General features: G+C 50.5%; 1 non-coding gene across 1 annotated transcript; it reads right to left on the bottom strand.

Moving 5' to 3' along the window:
• Positions 1-1,550: 1,550 nt before the first annotated feature.
• Positions 1,551-1,707, bottom strand: LOC138022504 (5.8S ribosomal RNA). The gene has a single exon (XR_011126583.1). It is a non-coding gene; the product is annotated as a 5.8S ribosomal RNA (ribosomal RNA).
• Positions 1,708-9,318: the final 7,611 nt, after the last annotated feature.

Here is a 9,318-nt window from a genome sequence, read left to right as displayed (position 1 = left end):
AGAGCCAATCCTTATCCCGAAGTTACGGATCTGATTTGCCGACTTCCGTGTTCACCGTCCTGCTGTCTGGAGCAACCGATACCTTTTCTGGGATCTGATGAGCGACGACTCAGGCACTGTGACCCAGCGTTGAGTTCATTCCACATCGCCAGAGTTCTTACCGATTGAAAGTTTGAGATTAGGTCGAGGCCGCCTTGGCCCTGAGGCCTCTAATCATTGGCTTTACCTGATAAAACTGCATTCGTAGAGCGCCACCTATCCTGAGGGAAATTTCGGAGGGAACCAGGTATTAGACGATTCGATTAGTCTCTCGCCCCTATACCCAAATCAGACGATCGATTTGCATGTCAGAATGGCTATGGGCCTCCACCAGAGTTTCCTCTAGGTTCACCCTGTTCAGGCATAGTTCCCCATCTTTTGGGTCCCAACGGCCGCGCTCTCACTCCAACCCGAACCTCGCACGAGTGCGGGTCGCGGGTGGGTCAAGAATGTGCCCCGAGGAAGCAAACTTCCTCCCGGATCTCGCCTCCTTTCACTTTTGTTGCGCCCAAGGGTTTCCTTCACTCAAAGAGTAGCGCGCACGTCGGACTCCTCGGTCCGTGTCTCAAGATGGGTCGGACAGACCCGGCAGGTCCTTGACATCTCGGATGCGCTAAGTGAGGATGCGCCGTCCCCCTAGAACGGACGCCAGTCGTACAGGCACCGCGTGCGGTCCCCAACGGTCGAACGCCGAAAGGGAAGTTGGCGTCCCGGCCGAAGCATGGCTCAAGCCACAAAACACCTCGGTCGGTCCAGGCGAGCCTCGCGCTTCGCCGAGCTGTAAACGGCCGCGGAACACTGCAAAAAAGCACGGACGGCGACCCACCTTCCCGACGGGTCTCTGAACGAGCCCCGGTACCAACCCACATCGACGCGCACGCCGGAATTGGCGCTTCGGAGTTGGCGCTTGGCCGAGTCCGTGCGTTTCCCTCTGAACGGTTTCACGCACTCTTAAACTCTCTTTTCACCTTTCCCTCGTGGTATTTGTTCGCTATCGGTCTCACACCAGTATGTAGCTTTAGATGGAGTCTACCACCCGTTTCGGGCTGCATTTCCAAACAACCCGGCCCTGGGTCTCGCCTAGAGACCCGGGTTCTCACCCTCCACGACACGTCCTTCCAGGTGACTTCGGTGCAAACCCGCACTGGGCCTGGATAGCGCTTCTCTCAACTATAACTCGCCACAGCCCTCTTGTTGGGAGGTGGGCGATTTTCAATTTGAGCCATTTCCCGCTTCACTCGCCATTACTGAGGGGAATCCTAGTTAGTTTCTTTCCTCCGCTTATTAATATACTTAAATTCAGCCGGTAGTCTTGCCTGATCTGAGGTCGTACAAGTTTACGTGTTCCTCTCTGTTTACGGTTAGGTTTCCATCGGTGGGCGATGAACGAGTTGCTGTCGTCCACCGGCATTCTACATTTCAAGGGACACAGCCTCTTCCCTTTAAGGAGGATATGCTGTGACACCTCAACACCGTCTTTCCTCGCAAAGAAGAAAGACACATAGTGTATTCGACCCTAAGACAGATATGCTCGCGGGACCAGGGCCCGAGAGTGCCCTTTGCATTCAAGGATTCAATGATTCACTGTCTTCTGCAATTCACACTACTTATCGCAGTTGGCTGCGTTCTTCATCGATGCGTGAGCCAAGAGATCCACCGTTCTGAGTTGTTTTTCACATTTTTTCGTATCTTTGGTCATTCTTACTATTGACAATTGGAGAGAAAACAAAGACATGCGAACCAGGGGAGGGCTGACTGCTACGCACACAGCATTTGACGACCGCTAGATCGACCCCCCCAAATGTTTTGCAAGAAGATGATTCAAGTACAGTTCACACGGGAGACGGACTCCACTTGGTCAAACGACGTTAATGATCCTTCCGCAGGTTGACCTACAGAAACCTTGTTACGACTTTTACTTCCTCTAAACGATCAAGTTCGACCAACTTTCCCCCTCGGTGAAGCTCCAAACACCACAACCTGAAGGCTGCAGCTTAACGGAGTCCGGCAGTGGCAGGGCGGGAGGCCTCGCTAAATCGTTCATTGGTAGTAGCGACGGGCGGTGTGTACAAAGGGCAGGGACGTAATTGATGCCGGCTGGTGACCGATAAAGTCGAATTCCTCGTTCGAGACGGACAATTGCAACCATCTGTCCCCAGCACAACGACGCCTGGCAGGTTGCCTGGACCCCTCGGCCCGGAACGAGCGAGACTCTCTGCCGTCGTCAGTGTAGCGCGCGTGTGGCCCTGAACATCTAAGGGCATCACAGACCTGTTATCGCCTCTCCCCACCTCCGCCTTGCGTCGGACTTGCGGTCCCTCTAAGAGGATCCCCTGAAGCAAAGAAGCTTCGGGGGCCCCAACTAGCAGGGCGAGGTCTCGTTCGTTCACGGAATTAACCAGACAGATTGCTCCACCAACTAAGAACGGCCATGCACCACCACCCATAGCATCGAGAAAGAGCTCTCGATTTGTCAATCCTAGCCATGTCCGGACCCGGTGAGTTGCCCGTGTTGAGTCAAATTAAGCCACAGGCTCCACTCCTGGTGGTGCCCTTCTGTCAATTCCTTTAACTTTTCGACCTTGCGACCATACCTCCCCCGGAACCCAGACCTCTCGGTTTCCCAGGAAGGTGCCGAGGGGGTTTTCTTTCAAAATCCCCCCCGATCCCCGGTCGGCAACATTGACGGTCGGAACTAGGACGGTATCTGATCATCTTCGATCCTCCGACTTTCATTCTTAATCGAGGAGAGAGTGCTTGGCAGACGCTTTCGCAGCCGGTCGTCCTTCACCGATCTAAGAATTTCACCTCTGATGACGAAATACAGGTGCCCCCAACCGTTCCTCCGTCCACCATCACTCCGGTCCGTGGCACCGAGAAAAACAGGACCCGAGTCTGTTCTGTCATTCCATGCCTATGCGTTCACTCGAGATTCACGCCCCACTTTGAACACTCCAATTTTTTCAAAGTCACACCCTCCGAGTCTGGCGCACCCGTTAAAGGCACGGAGACTGGCCTCTGCGGTGGGAGGGCAAGCCACCCACATGTAGCCCCTCGTAACTTAAGAGGCACGACACGGTAACCTGCCCGAAATCCGACTACGAAGCTTTTTAACTGCAACAACTTTAATATACGCTATTGGAGCCATCAGAAGGGCCGAGTGGCGACCAGACCCAGCAATCCGACCGCTCTTTTCGCGGGGACTGGCGACATCACCAGAGCATCCGACACAGTTTAACTTCGAACTGTACCTGTGGGATGGCCTCAGGCTGTCCAGTGCACTGCCTCCCACCTATCAGAGCGGACCTGTGACCTTTGCTGACCTGTGTGATTGGCAGCACTATGTGGCGTGGCGATGAGGAAGGAACGCCTGCTGGCCGCCGAGGACAGGGACAGCCGAGAGCAGAGGCGACTGCTGTTCAACAAGACGCGCATGTTCTACAAGTCCGGCAAGCTGCTGGGTGAGAAGATGAGAACCGGAAATGAGGGCTTCGACCGTAACCTCTGACAGTTGCAGCTGGATCGGTTTGGCAACGTGATGGCCCTGTTCGCGCCTTCCTTGAGCGACCACAGCGTTTACTTTGTACACGGCCTTCCCCAACGCCTGGTGGCATTGCTGCACAGTGGCATGGTGCCCGGCAACATAGTGATGGCGGCGAAAATCAGCAACCAGGCCATCTGCAGTCTGGCTGCGGGAGATGTAGCCAGCTTCCTCTACAAGGAGATGGTGAGAGGTCAGGGTCTCACCACGTCCGAATTGATGCTGGCGCACAACAGTGCCCTCAAGTACGTGGGCAAGAGGGACAAGCCGGCATGACTAGTAGGGATCATGTTCAGGCACAGAGTGGAGTTCCTGACCCTTGAGGCCCTGTCAGGGGAGCAGCTGCAGACTGTAGCTGATGCCACCAACACCCACTGGAGAGAGAGTTCTTTGACTGGCCGGAAGAGATGAAAGAAAAACAAAAGCAAAACCAAAAAGCACAACATACAGATCACCGGAATTTTTATACCACAAAATCTTGACAGTAATTTTAGGAGGGCAAGCTAGTGACTGATTACATGTTCATGTTGTTCTTACCGTCTCAGTGCTCCAGGGAGGAGGGCGAGCAAGAACGAAGAGATCCTTGGCAGATTTCTCCAGCAGCCCAACACAATCTTCGGGAGACGCTGGTAAAGCAGAAAATCGAAGATACATGGAACGCCTGCAAGAGGAACTGTCTTTGCCTGGGGACCGCAATCACAAGAACCTGCTCGTCACAAGGAAGCGACGACTACGACCAGAACTGTCCTTATTCGCTGCTGGCAGAACGAGGCGGTCGAGTTTCTGAAGCCACCTCGCGGTGCAGCAATCACACTTGTGGTGCATATGCCCTGGTCAACCAGCTGGACGTCTACGAACTGACGGACGTCGGCAGGCCAAGAACCGTCGCCTGTCTCTCTTGCTGCGGCTGTCCGAGCACATTGTCATCCACATGTTTCGCCCCGACCTGACAGAGGAGGAGTGAAAAGATCTCTCGCCCGTGCTCTGTTCGTTCTGTGTTGCGGAATCAGTCGCCCTTGGAACATCACCAACGTGGGCTGTCTGACCCAACACTGCCCCAATCTTGATTTACTTGCGCCTGTCTAAGGGCTGGGGAGAGTTCGGGAATAACCCGTCCAAGATCGGCAATGCTGTGGCTTACCAGGTTCTCGACAGAAACCAGTTGGCCACCTTGCTTTACCTCCCTCACACCTGCATTTCCCGTGCGGACAGTGCCTGGTAACACTATTTGCCGACCGAAGACCTGGGGCGAGAAGAGGAGACATTGCGGGTGGTATTCGCCGGCTGTCTTGGCAGACATCAGGCACCTAAGGCTAATGCAGTAGCTAGGTAACAGACACTGTCCTCCGAAAGGTTTGCATCGGTTTATAATCGAGCCAGCAAGGTGTGAATGCAGTCCTCGTCAAATTTGAAATTGGTTGTTTTGAGGAGTTGAAATCAGACATTTCAGATAGATCTTAATTGACACAAATAAATTCAATCATTGACCTTGCTGGCTCGATTGTTAAGTGAACATTGTCTAGGTTCAAACATCGAACTTGAAGGTGTGGCCAGTAGCATGAGGCCTTCTAGTTTCTTGCCCGTCGTCCACAAACGGGGGAGTCTTTCTTATTGGCATGTTGAGATGCAAAAAAATTGATGGAATTGCTTTGGCCTCACTCAAATTAATTCACTTGAAAAGTTGAGCACACAAAGCCGGTTAAAACAGAACTTTGTCATTGCTTTCAAGATAATTTACTATTATTATTATAGTGTCATAAAAGTTTTCTTGCAATAGACCATTTTACAGTTGTAGCTAAGTTACCTGGCCTACGAATGGAAGCGAGGCTGCCGGTGATCCTGTTTTGATACAAACCTCCGTGCTTTTGTAATGTTAATACGGACTAACTAGAATTACAACAACACAATTTGTATTTGTGGGAACTTTTACATCTTCAGTTCCCACGGCCTGCTCCCGTCTGACCTTGTAACTAAGTCGGTAGAGCGGTGGAGATCTAACCCGAAGGTCGTGGGTTCAATTCCCACCCTGGTCAGAGTTTTTCTCTGTCCTTGTGTGGGCTCATTTCCATCAGTAGGGCTAACGCTCGCATGGTTCATATGGGATAGAATTCTAGCACTACACATTACACTCTATTCAGTTAACTCCATTCATAGGCTAGGTCACTGAGCAAACAACTGTAAATAGGCCTATTGTTCTGATTCTTTATATGTAAAGACAATTCCCAGTGCCTTAACAGTATTGACCCATTTTAATCCTAAGGGTGCCTCTGTATTATTTCGAGACGATCCAATCCACATGGCTTCTGTTTTGGAATAGTTAACGCTTAAACCCGAGAAGGCTTCATATTGATCAAACAGATGAAAAATACGTTATGCCAGGAGCTCATCAAGAGGAGCCTCTATCTCCCATACTTGGCCTCGGAGTCAACCCTTCCAGCTGTCACGGTGAGCCAAGTCTATTGGTACCTTGGGGTTGATATTTCGCCCCGACGTTTCAAGGCGAAGGTTGAGGAGCTCTTGAGGGAGGGTCTGGCGAGGATTTCGTCGGCTCCCCTGAAGCCTCACCAGAGGCTCTACATCGCTACGTACCTCCTACTGCCGAAATGTCAGCACCAGCTGGCGCATGCTCCGGCATCCGCCAGGTATCTTAAATGGTTGGATCGAATGGTAAGATCTGCTGTACGGTCCTGGTTGAAATTGGCGACGGACACTCCAATACCTTTCTTCCATGCCCTTATGGTTGAGGGTGGTTTGGGTGTACCTCTCCAAGAGCACGTTGTGCCGCTCATGAAGGCTAGGCGCCTACGTCGTTTAGACGCCTCACCGGATCCTGTAATTGCTGCAATGCTAAGGACAGTATCAGCGAGTGCAGGCATGGCCAAGCAGACCCGTCGGACGTTGTTGAACGGTCGTGAGATTTCATCGTCTCATGAACCGAAGGCGACCCTGGCGGCAATGCTCCACCAGTTGGTGGATGGCCGTGGCGTTGCAAATGCTTCACAGGTGCCAGAGTGTCATCGCTGGGTAAACTCGGCGGTGATCAAAACATCGCAAGATCATATGTTGCTGCCATTAATTTTAGGGGAAACCTGATTGGCACCGCGCTGAGACGTTCTCGAGGCCGGCCTCAAGCCTTGAATAGATGTGACTGTTGCGGCAGGGTAGACTCCCTGGGACACATCTTACAGGTGTGTCCTGGGACTCACGCATCTCGTGTTGCACGGCACGATAAGATCCTGGATCTGGTCGGACAGGCGTTGACCCAGAAAGGGTCCGCCATCTCCCGAGAGCCTGCTATTCCCACTTCGGCGGGAATACGTAGGCCAGATCTAGTTGTCGCGCATAGTTCGGCTGTGACTGTCATCGACGTCACGATCGTAGCCGACAATGCTGACCTGACGCAGGTCCATGGCAGCAAGTGTGAGTACTATGACACCCCGTCGATACCTGAGTGGATTCGGGATCGCTACAGTAAGAATGACATTTCTTTTTCCTCTGTAGCGCTCAATTGTAGGGCTCTATGGCTTTGCCATCAGCCTGGGGGCTATGAAGCCAGGGAGTGAGCTGGGCGTTCCTCTTCAAGCCTTGCCTTTTTCCAAAGGTGTTTGGTCTGTCCCGAGACAGCGTCAGGTTGGGAGTTTGGCTGGGGGCGGCACATCTGTCAAAACGTAATGCAGGTGTCCTAAGGTCAGCTCAGGCAGGACGGAAACCTGCCGTAGAACAAAAGGGTCCAAGCTGGCTTGACCCGGACTCTTGGTAGCAGTTCGGTGCAATTAATCGGCGCGAAAGCGTGGCCTACCGATCCTTTGGCCCCTTAGGAGTCTTAAGCCAGAGGTGTCAGACAAGTTACAGCAGGGGTAACTGGCTTGTGACAGCCAAGCGTTCGTAGCGACGTTGCTTTTTGATCCTTCGATGTCGGCTCTTCCTATCATTGCGATGCAGAAGTCGCCAAGTGTTGGATTGTTCACCCACCGACAGGTACGTGAGCTGGCTTTAAACCATCGTGAGACAGGTTAGTTTTAGCTGTGAAAGCATTCGGCCAGGAATTCTGCTCAGTGCGAGAGGAACGGCAGACTGGTACCGTTGGTACCTGCACCGTCCCGACCGAGCCATAGTGCCAAGCTACCATCCCTCATTGATTGTGGGCTTATGACTGAACGCCTCTAAGTCAGAATCCATGCTGTATTCGAACGACCGTCCTATGTTAAGACTGATACCAGTTTAGGGGTCATCGTTTTCGGATGGTGGCCTCCTACGTCTCTGATGGGCAAGCGGGTCAGCATGCCCGCATTGCCCAAACCCATACGCAAATGTACGCTCGTAGGACAGAGATCCTTTGCAGACGACTTAAAAGAGAACGGGGTATTGTACGTTGTAGAGTAGCCTGTCGCTACGATCATCTGAGATTCAACCTTTGTTCTAAGATCGATCTTTTATTTTTCTCCAAGTTAGGCAGTGACTCCCGTCTGCCTGGCTAAATAAACGTAATAAACGTGTTCGCCCTTGCAAATCACCTTGGATTACTTCGCAACTCAAAAAGCGCTTGCATGCACGAGATAGTCTTAAGTTAAAAGCCACTCGTTCTGGTAATGCGGAGGACTGGCGTAAATTCAAAAAACTTCGCAATATAGTAAACAATGAAATCAAACGTGCGAAAGAATGTCACTATAAGCATGCCCTCAATGAGTACCAAGGTGATCCACGCAACACTTGGCGGATTGTCAATGAGCTTATGTCTAGGAAATCACACAAGTGTGTCATTAGCGAACTTAAGCTCCCCTGTGGCAATTCTATTTATAATTCTCATGAGTTGTCTAACGCCTTTAATGATCATTTTCCTTCCATTGGGCCTAAGTTAGCAAATGATATTCACGCCAATGAAGACAATTCTTCTCATTTGGATTATTTAGCTGAGACTGGTCACTGCACATTCGAACTAAAACCGACCAGCGTCTCTAAGGTTCTTCTTCTTTTATCCAGATTATGTGAGTCAAAATCTACTGGTTTGGACAGAATATCTGCAAAACTCTTGCGCGAATGTGCTGACTTAATAGCCGAATCACTCTGTACTATTTTTAATCATTCTATTGTTTCTGGAATTTTCCCTGATGAATGGAAACTTTCGAAAGTCATCCCCTTGTTTCAACAGGGTAATCGTTCAGATCTAAATAATTACCGCCCAATTTCAGTAATTCCAGTTGTAGCTAAAGTCTTTGAGAGAATTATTTATGATCAACTCTATAATTACCTTACTATACACAAACTCATTTCAAGACACCAATCGGGATTTCGACCTCTTCATTCCACTGTCACTGCCTTACTTGGAGCTACCGATAGCTGGGCTTACAACATTGACCAAGGTAATGTAAACGCAGTCGTTTTCTTGAATTTAAGAAAGCCTTTGACACCGTCGATCACGATATTCTTTTGTCTAAACTTGCGAAATATGGTGTCAGTGGCACTTCATACAATTGGTTTAGATCATACTTGGACTGCCGCAAGCAACGATGTTTTATAAATGGTTCTCTCTCTGGGGACCATTTCCTTACTTGTGGTATACCTCAAGATACAATTCTGGGTCCACTCCTTTTTCTAATATATATTAACGACTTACCTTACTGTCTATTAAATTCTGAACCTCGAATGTATGCTGACGACACACACATAACTTTTGCTAGTAATAACACCCAAAGTATTAACACTGTTTCAAATGAGGATCTTGCTAGAGTTGAAAAATG

The sequence above is a fragment of the Montipora capricornis genome, chromosome 10 (assembly GCF_036669925.1).
Source record: "Montipora capricornis isolate CH-2021 chromosome 10, ASM3666992v2, whole genome shotgun sequence".
In the NCBI taxonomy this organism is placed as follows: domain Eukaryota; kingdom Metazoa; phylum Cnidaria; class Anthozoa; order Scleractinia; family Acroporidae; genus Montipora; species Montipora capricornis.
Note: the sequence above shows the minus strand (reverse complement) of the source record. Positions and strands in the feature narration are given on the sequence as shown.